The following is a 23,507-nucleotide window of genomic DNA, read 5'->3' as shown; positions in this document are numbered from 1 at the left end:
CTTTCTTCTGTCTTATCTTTTATTCATTATTTTAATTTCACTGGCAGCCTCCCGCAACCTGGGCCCTCTCCGAGGTGAATAAGCACTTATGATGGTGTCATTAAAATGTGCAGAAAAACAATGGCTGCCATTTAAATTATTGATTGCATAAATGGATATGTTGTGGAGGGCATGGGCTGTTCTGTTCTGTGCAACGGAAGCATACAAGTATGCTAAATTGGGACTGAAGATTTGAATTCAGAGATTTGATGAGAAGTGAATAACTATGCATGTCCTCCTCAATAGGAACCTACTTTTACATGAAATTATGAATAACTGATGGCAATTTTATTTGAAGAGCTGCATCTTTTTAACACAATAAACAATCAAGGATTTCTTGTGTGAATGAAACATCTTTGGAGTTGAGGTGCATATGCAAAACCATGCTGCGTCTGCAGATCATCTCACAATGAATAATTTATCAGGGTGAACTTAAGTGTGGCGTGTGTCTAAGTTATGATTTAACTTCAGAATTTATACTCAGATGAATTCCACTAATTCAGGAGACATCTTTGTGTGTATTTGCATGCTGGTCCTGTTCCTGCTGAGAATTCTTTTTTTTCTTTTTTTTCAGTGTAAGTGATCTTCCAGTCACTTTAACTCAGTTCCCCCATTTTATCTTTTATCTGGTGTTTGATGTGAGTGAATGTTGCTGTCTGTAGATGTTCTTTGTTAGCGAAATACCAATCGGTCTTCGGGAGCAGGTTGCAATGTAGGTCGCAATAAAAGATGGAGTAACGGAGAGTTCGACAGAAGAAACTTTTGTAATCTGTAGGAGAAAAAAACTGCAAAGTTGTGAAATACTACTAAGATCTATCAACGCTCAGTTCCTGTGTGGGAGGATCGGCTCTTTAGGGGATTGGGGATGTGAAAGACTGGCCACTCGTGTTTCTCAATCCCCTTGAGGTTCATCTGATGTTATAAATCACCAATATTGTGGGTGGCAATTGCAGCCTGTAGCATTTATATCAAGCACAATTAGCAAGTCCACAACATGTCTGTTTTTTCGAGAGGGTGGATAAAAAACATGGCTTCCCACAAACAAACTGCTGATGCTGTCTTTTGATATAATCTGACCTCCTCTTTCCTTTAGACAACCAGCTCTCTATTTGTTTAACGCCAACACTTGCTCCTGCTCACCACCTCACTCTCTTTACAAGATCTGACAGGTTGCCTTTCTACATGTGGACCAAAGTTCAATCTATTGTTATTCTTCCATTTTGACAAGATGCAGACAGACCTGGGGGAAAAGCAGTTTGTAATTAATCCAATGAGAATGTTAACTGTTTCCACAGGAATGCCTTTGAGTCTGATGAGAAGCATAAATGGCCCTGATCCAAAATGGCTCACAGAAACTTTAGGGGAAAACCATAATGCTGGTAAATTTAAGAAAAAAAAAAAGAATTTAAAAGGGAGGGGGATTTGAGTCGGCGTTCTTCAACCATATTTATACTGAAAAACAATTCTGCAGTCTTAGGGTATTTTTCCAGCCACATGTTGTTGCCCATTGACGCCCTTGGTATCCGTAAACAACGTTTGATGCTCTTGAATCACTTACAAGTTGGTAAACCGCTACTAAAATCTGACTTTATAGAACATCTGTGCAACATATAAATACAGTAGACATTTCAGTGAACACTCAATGGGACTGTCATGAAAGCCAATAAAGTTGTGAATACAAAACAAATAGTGTGTTTACCTATCTTGATAACCATCTCATAACCTCCTAAGAATTCATATAAGTTATAACTAATTGGTTAAAAACTTTTTAAAATGTTATTAAACACAAGCACAAAGAGTTGGAAGGTTTTCACTATGCTGCACAGAACTGCTACTATTGTGCACAGTTCTTCAGTGGCTCTAGATCTGGCAATTTAATTAAATCATAACTGAATTGTTTTACATCTATCATATTTAAGTCCAATTAGCAAACAATTTTCAGCCTGTTAGCAGCCGACTGTGTCTATATCAACTTCAGTGCAACATATGACTACTCCTGAGTGACGGATTGGGGATGTACAGAGGTGTTATTCGTTGATTTATCACTACAGAATGAAACAGACACTTGGGATGCATCTTTTTGCTCAATTTATTGTGCTCAGTAGATAGATTTGTTTTTATGACAAATATAAAAAAGACAACAATCTTTCCAAATCCTACAGTTGTGAGTTTCTCCATAGACACCTAATAGGTACTATCACCACTGAAGAAACTGAAAAAAGCCAGTGAAATTATTGAGGACCACACTTTTTCTGCTGTGAATTCTGCATGTGTGATGAAGAGGAGCAGATGCACCCCAGGCTGTGATGTTTTCAAGCCCCGCTTCCTGTTTTGCCTCTTCATTCCGCACTTTCATAAGGTTCTCAGAGATTTGTGTAGTAATCCTGTGCAGTAGCGTTTCACACCTAGTTAACACTCAGAGCTTTATCTCTAACTGCGCTGAGCTTCCTGCCAGATAGCGATATGTGCACGGATCGAGTGCTGGCCTATGACTGCCAAGAAAATGTGTGAATTAACAAAACGTTCCGCTATTACATAGTAGGTTGGCTCACCACTCCTCTGCTCCAGAGACGGTCTGATGTAGACAGTTCTAGGGGGGCTACATGAGGGCATCCCAGTGGATGCATAACTTAACTTGGCCTTTTTAACTTATAAGATACTGTGCTTTATCTCCTCCCTGTTCCATTATGCGGCTCTACAGTAACGAAGCCTTGGACATATTCTCCAGGTTTAAGAGATAGGCTGGAAAATTAGGAGTGAGAATAAAGACGTCTTCTTTTAATATGATTAATTGCACAATATCTTCATTTTTGCCAATATGTTCCATCTCTTTCACAGAGGGATCACTTACACTGTAATTAGAGTGTCAGATTTAGCATAAATCAGAATAATACATCCGTCCTATTCAGTATGGGTTCTTAGTAGGAACAGTTTAATCACAATTCTACTTGCTTGCCCAGATCTTGATGGATAGAGGCAAGGGTAAAGGTGTTGTAACTACACCCTATCCTTTTTGCTTTGTGCTTTTGGAAAAAAAACACAAAACATCTAACATTTCTTGAATTGGCCAAAAGGTTCATACTGGCAGTGGCTGCCTGCAAAGATATAAAACTCCAACTCTAAATTAACTTGGCAGGGATTATCCCACAAAATGATAGCTGCAGCAATGAAAATAACAGTTGTACAAATTCCCAGTGACCCGGGCCTGATTGGAGTGAGTGTTTTCACTGCCAAAAAGAAAAAAAGCGAAGCCAGAAAATGTAAACAGCCCTACAGGTGCGCCTGACGCTCCTGCTTGACATTTCAAGGCTGTCTGGTAAACGGAACTCGATGTTGACCTTTGAACTCAGGCAGACGTACGGCTAGGTGGCAAGTGCATGCAAGTTTGTTGTTTACCAGAGCTTTCATTCGGGGTTAAATGAGCCTCATGGCCGCTGCTGCTTGCACTGATAATTGCAGTCTTAACCACTCATCCAGTTGCATTTCTCAGAAGATAGAGTAAACAGAAATTGAACTTGTCTGCAGTTCAGTGATGAATAGGAGAAGCGGTCAACTGTGGGAAATTATCATTAACAATGTCAATGGTTTTTAGGTCATCGGAAAAAAGACCAGAGAGAACTGTGCAGAGGCTGCAGCGTTGAAAGTTTTCACGATTGCTCATTTAAAAAGAGTTGCTGGAGGTAATTGGAAAATGAACACTCCTCTCTGCATGGTACGTTGTTGAAGTCCCCACAGGTCTGTGCTGAGGCCCATTAGAATGACATCTGGAAGACAGACACTAGAGACACACACACACACACAACCACTAATACTGGGTCTTTTTGTTAACCTAACCTAAAATAATAAGCCTCAGCTAAGGGAATCAATGACGACACATGAAAGCATCTATGACCCAGTGGTAGGGTAAATATAGATTCTAAAAGTCATGTGTGTAAATTTTCCAGCAATATAAAATAACCAAATACTCACATCTGCTTTTGCTTTATTACCAGGTTTGACTACAAACAGAGCTTTTTGTCTTTATTTGACAGCAGCAGTGAAGAGGATAGGGACTCCAGGGAAGGGATAGAGAGAGAGAATAAGGGAGCGGGAGCGTGATTATTTCTTTGTGTCTTTTTAGGTATAAAGCGCCCTCATTTACCAACATGTTTTTGTTTGCCAGAGTGTTCCAAAATTATAATTACACAACCCAGTCATGTGAGCATTTTCTAAAACGATTCATGGATGGAGAGTGATTATGGTCATGGTTGAAGGAATCTAGTGTTGACTGTCGGTGGGAGGCGGGATGCAAATTACACTCTAAATGCCCCAAACATCTTTCCTAACCTCGTCCCTGAGTGAGTTTACTTGCAGCATTGAGACACTGAGGGCAAAATAGACACAGTTGTTTACATTTTGGCAAACTGACACCATTAAAGTATGCTGAATTAACTATTAAGAGATCTTGTTCCTGAATGTACTGAAAACCATCACCACATAATTTTGATGCTTAAGAAAATGTGAAATTGGTGATTATCTCAGGAAAGTTCTGGAGGGTTTCTTTTTTCCCCCGGTCTGATTTCTGTAAAAATTAGTTGAACTTAATTTGCAATGAACGACAGAGATAATGATCTTCAGAAAGCATGAATTCTCTTGGTCCTAAAAGTATGCACATCATGTCTGTGTGTTTAAATTTTTTAGAGCAATATAGCTTAGTTATATAGATGTTAACACAAATTTTTCCAAATTGGGCACTAAGGGTTGTCAAGTACCTTAATTGTTTTTCACCTCACGCTGCGTTCTCTCTCTCCCTTTGGCTCATTCCAGCTGTTCCTCAACATGCCTCACAGTTTGAAAACCTCTGGTTTAAACAAATCGGCTCATAGTAAATTGAGATATTTCATAAACTGTGAACATATAATCTTTCTCTGCATAAGTAATATTATCACCATAAAGCACAGTCCCATAAATCAAACTGGTAGCTACATAAGGGGGCTGTCCACGCTCACCACACTCCCATCGATATGGCACAACTGGGTACAGATGGTGAGGGAAATAAAAGCCAGTTTAGTTTCCCATGCGTCATTAATACAAGCAATGACCCCCAACTTGGCAGCTGTACACAGCAACTCTGGGATGCCAGATTTACCTTCCTACTCAGCACTACAAAGTCCCAGCATCACAGCCACATTACACACTGGGTCTCCTGTTTTTAGAGAAAAGTGTCCTTGACAAATGCCTCATATAGTCTGTGTACTTTGATTTTACTCGTAGATATGATGTGACTTTTTTAAAGGGATTTATTAATGGCTTGTGTCTGTAAATGTTCTGGATGCTGTTAAAGTAATTCTTCCCTTTGTTTACTAGAACCACTAACATTAAAGAAGAAAACTCTGCAAGTCAATCACAAGATAAAGCAGATTAATGGCTGCCTGCATGTTAACTTAATCACTAGGAGCTCATCAGTCACGATGAGAAACTGCTTCAGACTACTACTTTGGACAGACAGCATCTTTGGAATGGTTGCTCCTCCACAGCCACATAAATCCTTCCCAGTGATCCACTACTCTCATCAGCAATACATAACATAACTTCACTGGAGGACCAATCCATCACTAGGACCCTGCATGCACCATTATTTTCCAAGTCCAGCCCCCACACTCCATCCGGGCAGCCGGATACTGTCTTCTATACCAATCACTCAGACAAATACTGCACTCATTTAGATGGAGGTTCACAAAAACGTCAGTCTGCCAATGAAACATTTAGGCAACAAGGGGTTAATGATGACAGGCGTGAAGCTAACAATGCCATCTTTAAAGAGTTGACATGTTTTTGATAGGTTACTGAATAGCCCAAGCTTTAACAATTCAAATAGACACAGAACAAAACAGCATCTGACAGGCCAGTTTGTTTATGTTGATGCAAACAGTCAACTGCAACTGCATACTGATGGGAGGCGTTTATATCCACCATAGGAGGTTCGTGATGTGCAGTCTTAACTTCATTTTGTTAACCGTCAGTGATAACTGTACACAGTTCCTCGAAACATTGATTGTTTCAACTAAATCAACTATGAAAAGGAAATTAAAGAGATGAAAAATGCTCATTAGCCAATATTTTTTCTGCGTCGGGCGATCCCATATGACTTCAAATCAATATTGAGGTGACTTCAGTCAATTTTTTATTTCCCTCTATTATAGTACTTCGGCTTTCATTGGACTCTCTTTTTTTCCTCCAATCATGCATTGTTTCTATTTGGCAATGCAGTTGCATGCCAAATGAGTAAACAAACTAGTGCTACTCAAGGACAGTCTCCATGTTGCATTCACCACTGTCTGGTTATTGTGGCTGATAATAGTGGTTGCCTCATCATTTCCAAAGGTCGGGTTTCTGCCTGCCCAGACATCAGCACAACCCTGGAGTTATCCAATGCAAAGGGGCGCAAGCAACATTCCCCCTAGTCTCAGTTTTAGGAGCTTGAAAACTTTTATAGTGTGGATGCCAGACACTGATGCAGCAAATTGATGTGTTTTATGGCTGTTGCCCCGCATCATCCATATTACAGCTCAGGAAGTAAGTCATTGGGAGGTTCTAAATGATATTTGTTTAGATATTTTCTCTGTTTATTACTCAGCACTAGTTAAACCTTACAAACTGGAATTTACAGTGATATAAAACTGGAAAAAACCGAGATGTTTACATTTCTGATCATTTGAAATGGTCTTTTAGCAGTAGCCAATAATCTGACACTGACTGAGCCCATGAGGTCAGTTTTCAACAGCATTGTCAAGTGCAATCAATTAAAGTGGACATTTTATTTTACAACCAGAATGTCCTACATGAGAAAAGAAGCTTCCTGTTCTGAAAGTGTTGACAAAATCAAGAGTACATCATTTCTGAAACAGCTGACTTCGTCATGTGCTGTTTTTGTGTACGTCCATAAAGGTTGAGGTTCTTTATGGGCAATTTCTGTTCCTCGTGCCCCAGAGGAGTCCTGTGGAGCTGCACGCAGTGGCCCCTGTTACACATTTGACACTAAACTTCCTGCAACAGTGACTAAAATAAAGGACCCTTATAAGAGAGGTCAAATGCTTCATTTGAGAAACACAGACTAATGCTTCAGGCTTTCAAAGTGAAAAAGGAGATGTAACCCAAATAAGGAAGAAAATGTGTCAGAGTTATCAGAGCAAGGCCAGAATGAGTGAGTCACTGTTTACACGAAAGAAAACAGGGAATCTAAATTAATGGGCGGGTTTTTTGGGGGTGAGATGCCAGCACTCTGCGACAGTCAGTTGCCCTGTTTGGATCGAAATGTCCCAGACAAACCCTGGTTCTCACAAAAAACAAATTAAGTAAAAGGAAGTTGGCAGCGAGTCAGGTCATGTGGTGCAATGTTTATCATTGCTTCTAATTTTTTGTTAATTTTGATGAGGCAGCCAGCACTCTGACAGAATATGAATCTGGATGCAAATCAGCACATTTTCCAAGATTTATGGAAGGCAATAAAGATACCATTCTCCTTATTAGAAATTAAAACTGTACAAACAAACAAGAGTACCAGTGCGTTAAATCCATGTGACATTAAATGCAGAACGAACCCCCCCCCACTTCCTTTTAAGCATCTTTGCTAATAAAGGCTGCTCTGCTACACAAAATGCACAAAACTAAACAAAGACAACAAGAGAAAAAATGGGGAAAAGGAGGTCATGTAATGCCAGTAAATTCCCAGAAGCCTTCTCCCCAAAAAAATACAAAAAAGAGAGGAATTTTTACAGTTGAGCTCCCACTAATCTATAGTGTGGATCTACATTTGGCCAAACATGAGGATATTTTGGCTGCCAAAATCTCCCTTGTTTTCATGATGAAGTTTTTTTTGAACTGATGATGTTTCTCTTGATAACGCTCCCATGAAGAGTTCAATAACAAAGACTGCCCCCCTCTTTGTATGTATCACAATAATTAAGAGTCTACAGCTGGTCTATTACTGAGCAAAGCATTTCACTGGAATCACTAATGAAAACAAATGATGGAAATTGTCTCCTAAAAGCCACACTTCCTGCTTTGATCAGATTTTCGTGTACTCACAAAGTTCAAAGATTTTTCTTTTTCAAAATGATAGAAGTCATGACATAAACATGATAAATTTATAGTTCTCTCTCTTTTTGGCTGCTCTCATTTATGTTGTGCAAAGCCCTGCTTCACATGGACATTTGACATGGTGTGGCAGTTATTCGTTGTTTATTTTCCTCATTCTTTTTTAAATGAATAGTTCGTCAAGCAATTACAAAGGCCCAGGTTTAATGTTCTAAATGTTCTCATCTAAATCAACATCAACAATCAGCCAAAAATATTAGGGGTCGACTTATGTTGGCCAGCATAATTTATCAAAGTGGTTCAGTCACTTTGCAGAAATCAGTGGTGGGGCAGATAAAATGAGCTCAAAGAAAATAACACGGTCACACGAGGCCACGCGCACTACACCCAGTTGTGGCATTTAAATCATTCCCATCATCCATCCCACTTACTGCATAATAATGGAGCACGGAAGAGGAAGAGGATCCTTTTCCACCACTACATTTACGACACCTACGTCTCAGCCTCCCATACACTCAGTGTCGACCTGCGAGCAAATAGCCGCACACTATCATGGCACACATAATGTGTACATGTCATACCATGTAAACATTTGTGTTGTTTGTTCGTCACAATGGAAAATGTGCTTAAAACTTGAAGTGCTCTTAAGGGCTGAAAGCAATGGTAATTTTCTTTTCTTAAATTGTCCCATTACAATTTCCTACAGCAAAGGAGTGTTTTTTCAAATTAAAGCCCTAAAAATATTCACTTTAAAAAGATGCAAGGCAAGCAGCAAGCCCTCACATCTGAGAAGCTGGAACCGGAGAATATTTACATCAGACGTTTAAAGTGTTGATTCATTTCAACCGATCAATGAACTAATCCAGCTCTGGTGCAAATTCCCACTGCTTCTGCCCTTGCATCATGACCCCCCCACACCCCCGTGGATAAAGTCCACCTTACTGATTGAAACCCTTATGGCTAGTGTGCTGGCAAAACAACAGTCATGTGCTTCATTGAAAAGCTGAAGTGCAGTAATTAAAAACCCCTGTATTACCCCGCACATTAACTTATTCAACTTGAAAGTGAATGGGGGAGGAGGGATTACAGTGCTGGGGTGCTGCCAGAGGGCACGTCTCAACAATTACACCAAAAACTTATCAGCTCTCGCATGAATCCATATTGCAACGGCACGGATGCAGATGCATGCACCTCAAAAAGGAATTTGAATGCGCTGAAGGATGCTGCGGTGTGAAGTGAACTGTGGGAAATGTAAGTAGCAGGTGCTTTGAATGCTCCACAGATGCTGAGCTAGTCTTCATTGTATCTTAACAGGAAACCATGAGGTATGTGAGTGTGTCAGCTAAAAATGAGAGAAGGGAGGTGAAAAAAACAAAAAAAAAACAAATCGAAGAAAACACTTGTATCTGTTTGGTCAATATTCCCAGCTGTTCTCCTGTTTGTTTGGCCAGGGGCTGTGGTCTGTCTGGTGTCTCAGGTAAAAGGCAGAGACCAGAGGACCACTCAGGCTCTTCTGAGACCTACTGTGCTCCCATTGGTCTGCAGGAAATCCTTTTGTTTTGGCTCTCACGGCTGATGAGCCCAAATACCAGATCCCATGAAGGGAAGCCACATAATTCCTGCAGAGTCACAAGGAAAATGCAAAGAAAATATCTGATCCTACAGACTGGAAAAAGAAAACAACCATCTCTTACGGAATTGGTTGTGATTAGATTGGTCTGTTATTGATTGATTTGATTTTGAATCTCCGCAAATTGCTGTTTATTCTACAAGCAGCAGTCACTCTAATACTCAAAACCGTCGAGAACTGAGTCCACTCTGGAGTTAGATTAAAATACATAGTGACCCATTCATTCTCTACGGGCAGCAGGAGCCTCTGCGCTGAAAGGAGCCCGTTATATTGGCGATGTCTCCCGCTTTTATGCAGGGCACACACACACACACACGCATGCAGTCAAATCACCCACAAAAACTTTTCCATTTCTGCACCCGCTCGCTCCAAAGGCAGCCAGTCATGCAAGCCTGGAAACCGAGGGCATGAACTTCAGAGACTCGGAGCAGGCAAGCAGACAGACAGACAGACAGACAGACAGACAGACAGACAGACAGACAGACGTAGGCAACAACACAATGTACACACACGGGAAATGAAACTAAAGCGCTAGCAGAAATAAAGACGCGCGCTGCGTGAAGACAAAAGCTCCGCGTGTAATAATCAGAAAACCCACCATGAGTTAGTTCCCGTAGCCGGCTCCGCTCACACCACTGCCCGGATCACACAACTTCTCACCGCCGCCGCCTGTGTCTCCATTCCGGTCACCGGTCACAGGATTAATGGCATTTTTTTTTTTTTTTTTAATCCTGCGTTAGTTTTCCGTCCTCCGCCCGCCGGTGCTCACATGTGAACAAGTTGTAGACTCTGCGCAGTGACAGCTGCTGCTCTCCTCTTTCCTCTGTCTGCCCGACGTGAGCGGTGGGAGTCAATCTCTCTCTCTCTCTCTCTCTCTCTCTCTCTCTCTTTGATGGGGCGGAAAGGTTGAGGGTGAACAAGTAATATCAGCCAATGGCGTTATTCTGGGTTTTTCCTACTCAGGTCAAATTCAAAATGGAGATGGATGGAATTTCTCAGGTGTTATTTGGCTTTGTTGAAATAAAAACAAAACAAACAAAAATAAATAGATAAATGGGATGAGACAGGATATTGAAATTGACATGCTCATATAAGAGCCAGAGCAATTTGAGTGATGAACTCGTTGATGGGTTTCATGAGACTTATCCATGTTATCCAGACGGACTGGAGAAGTTGGAAAGAATTGAGAGCCATTTTTTGTTTTTTGTTTTTTTTTTTTGAGGGAGAACAGGCCTTCTCATAAGATTTGACCATAAGAAAAACAGAGTAATGCCAACCTCTCTTTTAATGCTGTATTGCAAAGCACCAAAGCAGGTCTGATTAATCACATCCACTGAGAATGGAAAACTAATCAAAATCAACCAAATCTATCGTCATCCCTGTCATAGATGAGAAAATGTCTTGTTTTTTATTTCAATTAACTGATCCTTTTCAGCATATACTGATCTCATCTTAAACTCCGGCACCTGAGGCAATATAGATTTCTGTAGGACCTAAGTGAATACAATAACAGCACCAGCTTCCTATTGCTCAAATCTTTGGTGGACCATCACTGCATTATTGTGGAGCTTTTTTCTCAGAGCATATAAAGACGGGCTGGCTTAAGCGGGGGGACGGTGGGGGAGGGGACAGAGGCCACCGAGACAGCCAGACAGCTGCTGCTCACTGCCAAAGAGGGATTTATAGGGGGACATATTATGCCTATATGTTTGTTAGGTTTTCTCAAATGTGCTTTGACTTTGCTGAACGAGTATCTGGTATCTATTGTGAAACTACTGCAATTAAGTATTAGAAATATTGGGCAATACTGAGGTATTTGCATTCCAGACAGAGAACTATAACAGCAATTACTCAGGATAGCTAAGGCCAACAATATCACATTCATTTGAGAGCGTGTGCGTTTATCTGATGGCTTGCAGCATCAGACATGATCCCACAACTCTTGTTTGATGTGGCCCAGCAGGGATATGGCTGCATGCGGCCTGGAGATGTGGGAGATGATTCATGCTGACACATGCATTCAGCTGCTAAACTAGTCAAAGTTGGACTGTGGTGTAAGCTGCAATTCTGTTTGCAAGAGGTGCTGGGGAAAATTTTGTCTCGTTTTTTGTTTCAGTGGGGGCACCACAGGTCCATTGCTTGAGTCAGCGTTATCATCATCATCATCAGGAGCACTGAGATGGATGTCATTAAATTGCTGTTTCCAAATGCTAGTCTCCATCATCCATTATTCGCCCTATAGTTTCTTTGGTTGACTGCAATAAACAAGTATCCCAAGGGAGGTTATAGATTTTCGAGACTTTCATCTTCTCACAATATGAATTTTTGCAGCCAATGTGCGAGACCATTTGCTTCTGGTGGAAGCAGCGCTGATGATGATGGTGATGGGGTGATATGTGTGATGGCTGATGGTCTCTACAGCAAATCATGCAGAGATGTGAGTCACCTTGCCTGCAAGCATGCCCCATGTCTGCAGACATGTCTCTCAGCAACAGCCTGTTCTGACCTCAGTCTCTTTTAAAGCTCCATGGAAATAACTGAAGAGGAAAAAAATATGAAAAGGTTGCTGGTCTTGTGAGCTTTGAAATTTTCTTTGCTGGGTTTATTTTATGTGTTTCATTCACACTTGTGTGCTTGTCTTTGAGACCTTTATGGAAGTCCCCCCCCCCCCACCTTGAAGCCAATTCCAGAGAACTCATTTACCAGATATTTGGACCAGAACCTCAGGTAATTCAGTTCAGCTCTGTTGTTCAATTATCTGTCTTGTCACGCACATTCAACCATTGCCCTCTCCAAAAAAAAAAAAAAAAAAAAAAAAAGGAATCCTAAAGATCAAAGTGCTAATATTTGCCAGTGTCATTGCTGAATAGTACTGCTGGCCAACAAAAGTAATTCATAGTGCGGCAGCTTGCCTCAACACTTATGGTTGTTTTTAAGCCTCCAAATTTGACCAAAGAACCACAAAATAGTCTATGTGGTGAGGTTGTCCAAGTTTTCAAATGTTTTATCCTGTATTAGAATGGCTCCACAGTGTCAGTGTCTCATTCCCTTAACATCTGTTTCAGGATTTGGGATATTTTAATTTTCAGTCTCATCTTGACTGACAGGAGGAAAACGCTCACTATCTCACAATTATATCCATTCCAGTTAATGAGAAACAAAAACAGCAAATAGTCATTGAATGAAGTGACAGTGAGAACCCCCCCTCCACAGTTTCTGTGTTTGGGAGTGTTTTTATTAACAGCACCAGCACACTTTTTGTTTGTTTTCTACATAATGGGAAGAGTTGAGAAGTTGTTGCAAAGAACCCAGCAGGACAGTCAAAGGAATTAGATGGAATAGCCTTTGCACAGTTAGTGAAAGGGGTTTGGAAAATATTGATAATAAGATCATTTTGGGGATTTCGAGGGAAGGAGTGAATGCTGACCTCTTGCTGAAATGAGTCACTGCTTCCATTGAAACAGGGTGAAAATGGGATGGGGTGTCTTTATTTTTGTCCACCTTGCGAGTGTGTTTTGTCTAGTTTGAATTCCCAGTGGCTGCTGCTGTTGTGTAGTTCTTTCCAGTCTTTGCAGAGCTGACTAAAGTTTCATCCCATGTTGTGTGTCAAGGCTAAATGGTGAATTCAGTCTGACCCTAAAGGTTTTTGTACAAGCTATTCAGCACCAATATCAGGACTCAGCAAAGGTGATGGAATGCAATTTCAACAATCAAAGAAACATGTTTTTTATTCACCTCTACTAATAACATTTAAGTTTTCCACAGATTGAAAATTGATACTAACAAGACTTGTCTTGAAAAATAAAGCGTTACAGAAAGCATATAAGCAGTAATAGTCTAAAAAATAAGATATGCAATTTCTTTGTAATTAGACACAAAAGCCTAATCAAATGAAAAGCATAAACGTTTTAAAACAGTATATGTTGAAGTTGAATCTAATTGGCTTTTAAAGCCAAAGGCAAGCATCATTCTGCTGTCAATAAATCTCATGAGGAAAAAAAAAACCCATATTAATCCATTGCTCTGCTTTTGAATGTGTTAAAATTTCCTTTCCTTGAACATCCACTCTTGCAGAAAAATCCCCTCCAGGAGCAACTATAACTGAATCAACATTCTCATCGATTCTGTTTAGGCACTCATATCAGCACAAGGGGAGGGTAACTGAGAGTCTGTCACATTTGTTTAAGTCTCTAGAAAATAAAAGTGACCTGAAACACAACACTGGACATGTGTAGCGTATTCACATTTCACCAAAATACAGTATTTCTTTGGCCTGACATGATAATTCTACAAGTTTATTGCATTTGTGTCTTGGGAAGTAGTACTTCATAGGCGGAGAACATTTTTTCAAGCCTTATGCAGCTCCTAAAAAGATACCACCAATGTAAATAATGGGTGTTAGATAGCAAGTTCAAAGATGTCAGCTCCCCAGTCATTCCTATGAAAGTTGCTCTCTGAGCACAGAGGCTTTATTTAGAAAGATGCTATTTAGAGCTACTGAGTATTGCAGCTAATTTGGCACAGTGGCCACAGTTTTACAGATACCGCCGTCTGGGAAACATAGTTGGTTATTCTTTCTCTAATGAAATTTTAATCCATGCAAGTTTTAAGTTTCCATAATGTCACCCAAATGTAAAGTCAGTGAGCAATTTTTATTATATTGAGCATCTTTAAATTCTTGCTCCCTGCACACATGAAGTGCAAAAAATTGTTTAAGCACATAGCCCTTCTAGACTTTTCAGATGCGCTTTGGGCTGAGCTGATTAGATTCCAATAACAAATCATAAAATAACAATTTTCTGGGGTTTGTGACACTCAGAAAAAAAATTGAACAAGGCAGTAGCCCTAAAGGGCCACCAGCAGCATCCCTCAGGGTGGGCTGAAGTTTACATATTTAAAAATGAAGAAAACCTGGTGGTGCTGGAAAGAGGTGAAGTTACCTAAACTCTACTATAATAACGTGCTCCACTCTTAAGTGGTCACGTTGCATTATATGTAATGAATGAATCTTTTGATTGCTAAAAGTATCCAGTATCACTCCAGTCATGTGATATGAGAGAATCATTTTAGTGCTCCTTTTTGTTGGCTAAACTCAGATTTGCACCACACATGTCCACCATACTCATGGCTTGAATGTGTGTAATAATTACACATAATAATAATCTATTATAAACTCATGATTCTTTCAAGTTGGGTTGGACATGAATTAACGTCATATGAATAAATAATGTAAAATCCTCCTATGGTCTGACACAGAGTAGGCTAAATTTATCCTCATCAGTTAATTTTTTTTTTTTTTTTTTTTTGGCTGAGGGGTTCCTCTAAGTTCATATGACTAAAGCTGATGTATGCGTAGCTCAGATCAAAAGGGAAAACATTAGTGCGTGTGTTAATCTGCTATAATCTGCTTTAAGACATTTGACTCAACAATCAGGGAGAGACATCAGTACCTGACTCCACTGAGAACAGTGCTGCCTCAGCACATCAGCAAACAGGGACTTTCGATCGAAGCCGCCACACTCCATCATCTTTGTAATACCTCTCTGTGCGCTTCTCAGATCAGTGGTTGAATGCAAAAATCAGACATTTCTGTTGCAATATTCAATAGAATCAACAAACCATGTCAGCGAGACTCGTCAACTAAGCTGACTGAAACACAAATTTTCTCCTTTGAATATGTTTGATTTATATGGCCCTGTTTTTGTTTCTAATAGTTTCATGGGGAGAATCTGTGTCTTTTTGTTCGTTTGTGTTTTTCTTGAAGAGGCTCTGTCTCTGGAGGGTCACTACAGCCTAATCCTGTGGGGTTGGACAGGAAGCTGTAGATCAATTACACCAGACAGACTAAGCACTACACATTCAGTCTCCAGATATGCACAAACATACAAAAGGGTACACAACACAATGTAGTGAAAGAAAATGGGGACTATTAATCAACTGATAGATGACTTGATCATGAGGAAATTATTTTACAGCTATTTTAAGACGAAAGTGCCAAATGTTCTTTAGATAGTCCCAGCTTCTGAAAGGCGATCCTGTATGATGGTAAACAAGCTATTTGATACAGTTTCTTTGTGCTCTAAGGCATTCAGATGATATGAATTATGTGACATTTTATCAACAAAACGATTAATCAAACTACCAGTTACTGAACTCAACACTGAAGAAGATAATCCTCAGCTGCAGGTCCAAGTTGTTGCATCCTTTCTTTCAGTGTCTCCTTCACAACCTCACATAACTTCAGCTTTTCAAAATATATTGTGCCAAAAAATTTTCTCACCCTGAATGTATTTCCCTTCTTTAAAGCGAGGCGATGAAAAGGCTTTGTGGTGAAAACTGAAGGCCTGTTCATCCACGTGTCCATACAGACTGATGTGCTTTACAGGCTTCAGGAGTTCAGTGAATAGAAGCAGTTTAATTGTCAGCGTCTTAACCTTGAGTTCACTTCCTTTCAAGACTTTAATTGTCTGGTTCTGCTTTGAAATTTAAAAAAAAAAAAGCGCTTTAGCACTCCCAAAGTACAGATAACACAGATAGTCTGTACACGCACTGCAGTGAAAGGGTGGTGCTGACTGAATGTATAACTTCATGACGATAATGTCACATTTTTCTAGTTTTCACAGCCCAGATATTATTTAAAAAGCTCAGGCAGCATATACTATGCTCCTTGGCTGTTTCCGTGGTGACAAATACATTCATTTTCTGCTAATGTCACACAGTTTCTTTTAGATATAGTTATGTTCTTGTCATATTCTCTGCAATCATAGCTTTTCTAATTGACTTATAATATTTTTAGCTATATCAATTCTACAGGTTATTTCTGAGATGCATTAGAGAAACATGCAGTCACAGCAGATGTGTACATTTCCATATAATTGGAAATAAGCACAGAGTAAGCTGACAAGAACTTTGTGTGTTCCTGAGGAAAATCTTAAACATCCCAGATGACAAGAAAAAAACAACTTATTAGTTTGGGACTGGAGATTATAATGAGCTGACAAAGGCATTCATATAGCAACCAAGATGCAAACATGAGCTGAAAGATGGCTAGAGTTAAATAGAAGAACATATAATTTGCTGGGTTTAATGAGATTTTTAAATGGCATGGTCATGTAAATAAACTGTAGAGTCTAAGAAGGTTGCAATGAAGTAATTATGAGGGTAATGAAAACCTGTCAGTCAAGTCTGGTGTAATACTCTGCCATTGGCTCAGTGTATTTCTTTGCTTGTTTGACAGGCAACAGCAGCTCGCTGCTGCCGGTTCAGACGGCATGAACGCGGCTTGAGAAGAATAATTTTATGATGTTTACGTTTGAAGTGGGAGAGACCACATAGAGGCTTTTGAAGTGATGCCGGGTTGTGAATTTTGTACAACATTGCTGTGTGCCAGAGCGTGGATGTACGTGCTATTTTCCATTCAGCCCACTTCAAATCTCTCGCTCAGTGTTTCAGGCTTTGCACCACAGGGGATCACATTTCCTCTGCTTCATATAAAAACACTTTGATAGCATATCCGGTTTTGATATCCTCACCTTTTGCATATCCATGTCGTGCTGGTGGAATTATGCTCTGAAGAGCCACACACTTTGTTGTGTGTTTTTTTTTAGCCTTCACATTTTTATCATGTGATTATTGCTTTCAATAAGAGCGCAGAATAAGAAGTGAATGAGAAATGATTCCGGCAGTGGCACGTCCACTTGGCCATGTCCACCAATCAATATCAATTTCCATGCAAATAAGTGTGATTACAGCTGATTTCACAGCTTCAAGGCCTCTTCGGTTCCAGTCACAGATCAAACATTGATAATTGGTTTAACACAGAAGACTTGCACCTTGCATCATAATTTACCGCTGTTCACCTCCACATTGGCACACAGACAAATTAACCTGGTTCTGATGGGCTAACATACTGCTGGGTGCCTGAGCCAGCGAGTGAGGAGATGGTGAGCAGCAGCCATTTCCATTAAACCTCATGGCTTGCGTGCGTGAGGAACTTAAATTGGATTTTTTTAGCTCTGTGATCACTGGAGATTTTCAGAGCGCACGAGGTCATAAAGCCCATGAATTTCCTAAGGAAAAGGAAGATGCCGATTGAGCATGAAGATAACTTCCATTACTGCGTGTACTTATGAGCCACAGCAAGCTATTATATCTCCAAATGACAAGTAAAGTGAAAGCAGGTGCTGAGTCTATTGTGCACAGCAGCGCATAAAATTGGACAAGCTTAGGTTGTTCATGAAAGGGCACTAGTGCTGAACAGGTAGTGAAAAACTTTTACTTATTTTCTCTTTTTAAAAAAAAAATGAAAGTATCCAAATATTTGCATCACAATATAATTGCTAAGGAGTGCTGGATAAAACATTCTCTCGCTGTTTTTAGTACTTATTTTCATTAGCAATAGTTATGTATTCACTTTAAAGTGATAAGCAAATTCTCACATAAGCTGATGGACTTTCAGTTTACAAACCCGTCGTTTCAGCTTTCAAAATTTGAACACAAACACTTCATCGTCTGGATTCAATATTTGAATTATTGCCAAGACAAATGAAAAGAGACTCGGATCAGCAGGTTGACAGACAGTCATCCATTCATGGAGACCTGCACTGTAACTTCGTATTCTAAGCAGAATGGAAGACAGAGTCCTGAGGTTAAGGAATGAGGAAAATATAGCTATTAATATCCACACAAGAGCCACAGGCAACCTCTGTGCAACAGATTAGTTGGTCAAATATCGGCAGAAAAACATCCTGGTGGACTTCATGGGGTCTATCACACATGAATCTATTACATTAAACAGCTCTGAGTATAATTCAGGGTTAAAGCGGTGTTGTTGATTTGGATGTGCAGCTCTGGTTCCCCTCCGTTGCGGACACGGAACAAGGCTAGGCTTTGTCCAACTGTACTCCACTCCGCTGGTCTGAGGTGGTAACACAGGTGAGTTAATTTGCCCCGGAGCGGCGGCTGAGTCAAAATGGCTATGAGCCTGATGGTGCTAGAGATTAATTGAATGGCCTGTATCCAGAACGAGCTCTGCCCGGCTGTGTGGCTGCCTGTCCTGGTTCCCAAGCTGCAATCTGTCAGTCACAGACAGCGAGACAGCTGCTTTATCCAGGTGCCAACCTGTGTTCTTGTGCCAAAGGGGGTGACTTCACATCCTCCATTAACACTGAGTCCCATTCATTCACAGCTGAAAGTTTATATCGAGCAGGATGGATGGGAGGACCGGGCAGGAGTAAAAGAAAAAGAAAAAGAAAAGAAATGGAAGGAAGGAAATGGAAAGTAGACAGCGTCTCTACACCTGTAAAATGGAAAATAGTGGTCAGACAGGACACAAGGGCCCAAACTAAGGAGTAAAGATTGGGCTGCAAGTACTGATCATTTTTGTTTATGAATCCTCTGGTAACACTTTTACTTTTACTGAATAACTATCCAGTTTTTTAAATGTCAGGAAATTTGCTTTTTTTGTTCAACCTAAAGTTATAAACCCGAAGATGTTTCCGATCATATAAAACAGTTCAATCATGTTTTAGTTTTTATTGAAATGTTTACCTGTGAAGATTGTGATGATTTATTTTCTTTTCATTGGGCAACATTAAACTTTTTGTCAGTTTAGTTCTATTTGTTAAGGTTCGTGTGATAAATCCAATCTGAAATACAGTCTGAGACACTGAGACTATAATGCCGCTTACAGATGTAACTCCCCAAGGGATGGTAATTAAAAGCAGCTCAAATTAGAAGCTGCCTACAGGGGTTACCCAGTCCCCTCGTCATATAAAACATCTTGTCTGGTTTCATTCTGACAAGACGGCTTGTTTCAAGTAAAGGAAGGCAACGGGCATCCACACATCAACACACACCTCATCTCTCATGAGCATTATTGTGATAGCGTGCTGTGATACGCTCATTCAGATGTTGAAACAGCAGCAGCAGCAGCACTGCTGACTGAAACAGGAATGGGCACATGTCCAGGGTCATTCTTCCACTCAAAGCTGCTGTTTCCAAAACACAGGTTCTTGCACACTTTCTGTACAGGCAGTAAGACAGCAGTTGAATTATAGACTGAAATATGAATTTTGACATTTTTTTTTGCACAAACCTGACTGCTGGAGTCATTGTTCAGCTTGTTCTCCGACAGATCTGAGATATGATTTCAATCTAAATGTAGGAAGGAATAAAAAAAGAAGCTCATTTTCCCAAATGCTGAGTTATTGCTTTATTACTGTGATCCATTTTACTGCTGCACAATGTGTTTCAACAATTTGGTCTCACAGTATTTTGTTACACCCCTGTTGTTATTATTCCTTCTCTGATATCTGCACCCGCGTTTCAACGCTGGAGTCCCTTATGTGCAAGCGAAGACAGTCAAGTTCATTTTTCCTTTCATAGCTGTGAGCTTGGAGAGTCCTCTCAGCCAATTAACTCAGACAGCAACAGTTTCCAACATGAGGAGGAGGGCATGTAAAAAAGATTTACAGCTTTGAGAGCCAACTTCGTCCTTCGGACTTATCTCGTCCCTCAGGGCTTTGGCCACCATACAGCGTAGCCAAAGGCTTTATTGGCGGATAATGGCTGGTCCAAGCCACTTTCATGGGGGAACAGTGGGAAGATGCCTGCTGTGTACTGCTGTGAGAAACTGGGGCATAAAGTTCAAAGTAGGCTCTGAGGCCCACAATGCCGAGAGTGGGCTCAAGCTCCCTTCAGCTGCCTCACATTTTCCATGCAAGAGTGACTCAGTTTACATATACAAGCCTGTTTGTCAGCAGTTCGGTGGCTTTAAATGGCATGATTACTCTTCTGCTGATGCCGCTTGAATCAAACCTAATGAAATGCTCTCTAAACCGAAACCGCATCTGTAACTTGTCCCGCCTCTGTGCTGTTTTCTGCTCTCTTTGACACAGAATTGGTTTACATTTCATTTCCGCTTTGCAATTGATCTGTCTGAGATTCTAATCTGGATCATATAGCTTTTGCCAGGAAATAATTTATGTTTTTTGTATAAACATCGGCAGGAGACACTAAATGAACCTGCAACCAAGTGCAGTCTGAAAAGAAAAACCCAGATGCATCACAGACTACAGAATTTATATTCTACATTTTGCATGAGGTACAGGTATCCAATTACTATTTTTTTTTTTTTTAACAAATGGATCGCATCACAGCATCTTTGGGGATATGATCAATCTGCAGTGCTACAGTAGCCTAAATGGAAACAGGTCTGCATGTAAACATGTGAGGGGGCTCTGGTGTCAGCCCGATTTCTAGTGTAAGCGGATGTGGATTTCAGCTTTCTCTGTGCTCATGTATCTTTTAATGTGGAAAGTACGAGGGCCGCATTCCACTGGAAAGTGCTTTCTGGTCAGTGCAGATGCCCTTTCAGGTCGCCAAGTTCTGAGTGGTCGGTACAGTGTGCCTTAGAATATCCATGCAGAATTTCCTATTCAATTCATCCAGGAAAAGGTCAGTGTTGTGTCGTGCAGTTGTAACGGCAGCCTGTTTATTGTGAATCCTGGACATGACAAAGGAAGCACTTTGAGGAGGAGACAAATTGCAGGATGGTTGTTGATGAAAAAGAAAATGTCTCCTTCTGCTTGGCATACACTTGTCTTACATATAAAATAACATTTCATCTTGTGAAAACTGTGCAGATGGTGCACTTTGGTTCAGTTGTCATAAGTGCACAGGATGTTGGTGCAAGATAAGATGGAAGCAGATAATTGCTTCTTCCTGCCAATAACTGTTATTTTCCACGTTTATGTCCTTTCAAAACAAGTAAATACTTAGATGAGTGGTAGGGCTTGTTCATATATTGCCAGAGGCACACAAGTGAATCAAAACGTGCCCAGACGATTTATATAAAATAATCTGGCACTGGATCTCAAAGTCAAAGTCTGAGGAAAGATAAATTGGTTTGGGAGACACCACAGATGATTAAAAGAGACTTCTGAAGTCACTAAAAAAGCCTCAGGTATGTATCTGTATATAGCTGATAAAGAGCTAAATTCTGTAACACTTGCAACCTCTCTGCTCATGAATATTCACAAGGCTGCATCCTTAATTGTGGTTAATCCCTTGTGTTTGTCTATTCAATTTATAGCTAAATCTCACAATTTAGGATGGCTGTTCTTGGACGCCTAAGAAGCCCCCATCTATCAGCCTCACTCTCCTCACCTCAAATCTTTAATCAAACCAATTCCTTTGATTAATGATGCAGCCAGAATTTACTCATGGCATTGTTTTGTTTTCATTTTTCTCTCGAAGCGGAAAAGATGCTCAGTCAAAAGCTCAAGTGCTTATTTCACATTCAATAAATGTTTCTGCACACCTTTAATGAACACTTGAAGATTATCCTTGATGCAACCAGGACTCCCAGGTTTTCAGTGGAGTGGTTTCAGCAGTGAATCTCAAAAGGAAACCCGGAGAGAAATGTTTTATTACATTCTTACTGCATTCGTGATCAAAAGTGCCCATTTGTATTCAGTGGGTAAACAGCAAAGACACAGGCAGCATGCTATCTTGTTCTAAAAGGGCTAGTGCAGAAGACTGTAGGTACATTTCCATTCACCTGCTTGAATACATATTTTCAATTTCTGCATAAAAGAAACGTTTTTTGGTTGTTTTTTTTTTTTTTTTCACTTAGCAGAGGTGAAAAAAATTGCCATTTAAAAAAAAAAGAAAAAAAGAAAGGAATTCAATGAAAGCTTAAAACACACGTTTACTCGTTGACATTGAGGTGCCCGCCTCTTCCTTTTCTATTGTGGACAAAGCATTCAGATCACACCGCCACTCATTGTCATAGGCCACTACTCCAACAGAAAACAGCCCCCAAAAATAACAAATAAGTAAAAAAGAGCAAAGCCTTTACTGCGACCTCCCCAATTCCAATCTAGATCCGTCAATTGCTTTTATCACAATATTAGGTGATTTTAAAAATGCCTCCAGGTGCAAAAGAATCAGAAAAGACATGTTTGTTCGGTAACAGGATCCGTTGTACACTAGGAGGAAGAGCATGTGTACTGTATACTTCTTTCACTCGTTTCATCTGATTTATGTTTCCCAATGTTTTACTCATTTTTAATGTCAGCCGTCCTTGAGTATCTCAAAAGGCACTTACATGATTAAAGTGCTCAGAGTGGTCAGTAAGAGTAGAAATGTGCAGTATTTTCAAAACAAAACACAACACAGCTAATGAAATGGTTTCGATGTGTCGGAGTTACTGGAGCATGATTAATCATGTAATATCACATTGTCTTAAATATTCCCATCATTTACGTTTAAGAGGAATTATATCAGAGAAAATTATCTTTGGGTTCATCCCCTGCAGTAGCCTTGAAAACAGCTTTCTGCTAACGTCATTCATCAGAGCATCTTCTGCCACAGAGCTGTTGTCGGGGTCTTTGTCTGACAGTCCTATATTATAAAGTCTTGTAGTGCTGTCTGAGCCTGCGGGCCCTATTGAGTGTTTGAGACCTGGAGAAAGCGTACTCCTGTAAGGCCCTCCAACATGTCTGCCACTCACACGCCTCCAGTCGACAGGTGCTATTATTGGAGGCAGATGCACACAGAGACCTCCAGCTCACACGTGATTGTTTTTCAGCTCCAAAGGTTTGATAGAGGCATTATGGGCCAGATCCCAGTGGGAAGCATCACAGAGCTTTATGACTGCTGCCACCTCTAGCAGCCCTCAAAAATCAAATTGATATTTTTTCAAAACAAGCTTAGAAGCAAATATTTAGCTTCATAATCCAAAAGTGTAACCAGCATC

The 23,507-nt window shown here is 40.3% G+C and overlaps 1 protein-coding gene across 1 annotated transcript in view; it reads right to left on the bottom strand.

Annotated features, from left to right (window-relative positions):
* Window positions 1-10,573, bottom strand: part of chst15 (carbohydrate sulfotransferase 15) — a 30,311-nt gene extending 19,738 nt beyond the window's left edge. The window contains exon 1 of the mRNA XM_029527671.1: window positions 10,344-10,573. The gene's annotated coding sequence lies outside the window, so the exon portion shown is untranslated. The remainder of the gene's footprint in view (window positions 1-10,343) is intronic.
* Between the last annotated feature and the right edge of the window lie 12,934 nt (window positions 10,574-23,507).

The sequence above is a fragment of the Echeneis naucrates genome, chromosome 19 (genome assembly GCF_900963305.1).
Source record: "Echeneis naucrates chromosome 19, fEcheNa1.1, whole genome shotgun sequence".
NCBI classification, from domain to species: Eukaryota; Metazoa; Chordata; class Actinopteri; order Carangiformes; family Echeneidae; genus Echeneis; species Echeneis naucrates.
The sequence above is the reverse complement of the archived record's forward strand: the minus strand, read 5'-3'. Positions and strand labels throughout refer to the sequence as shown.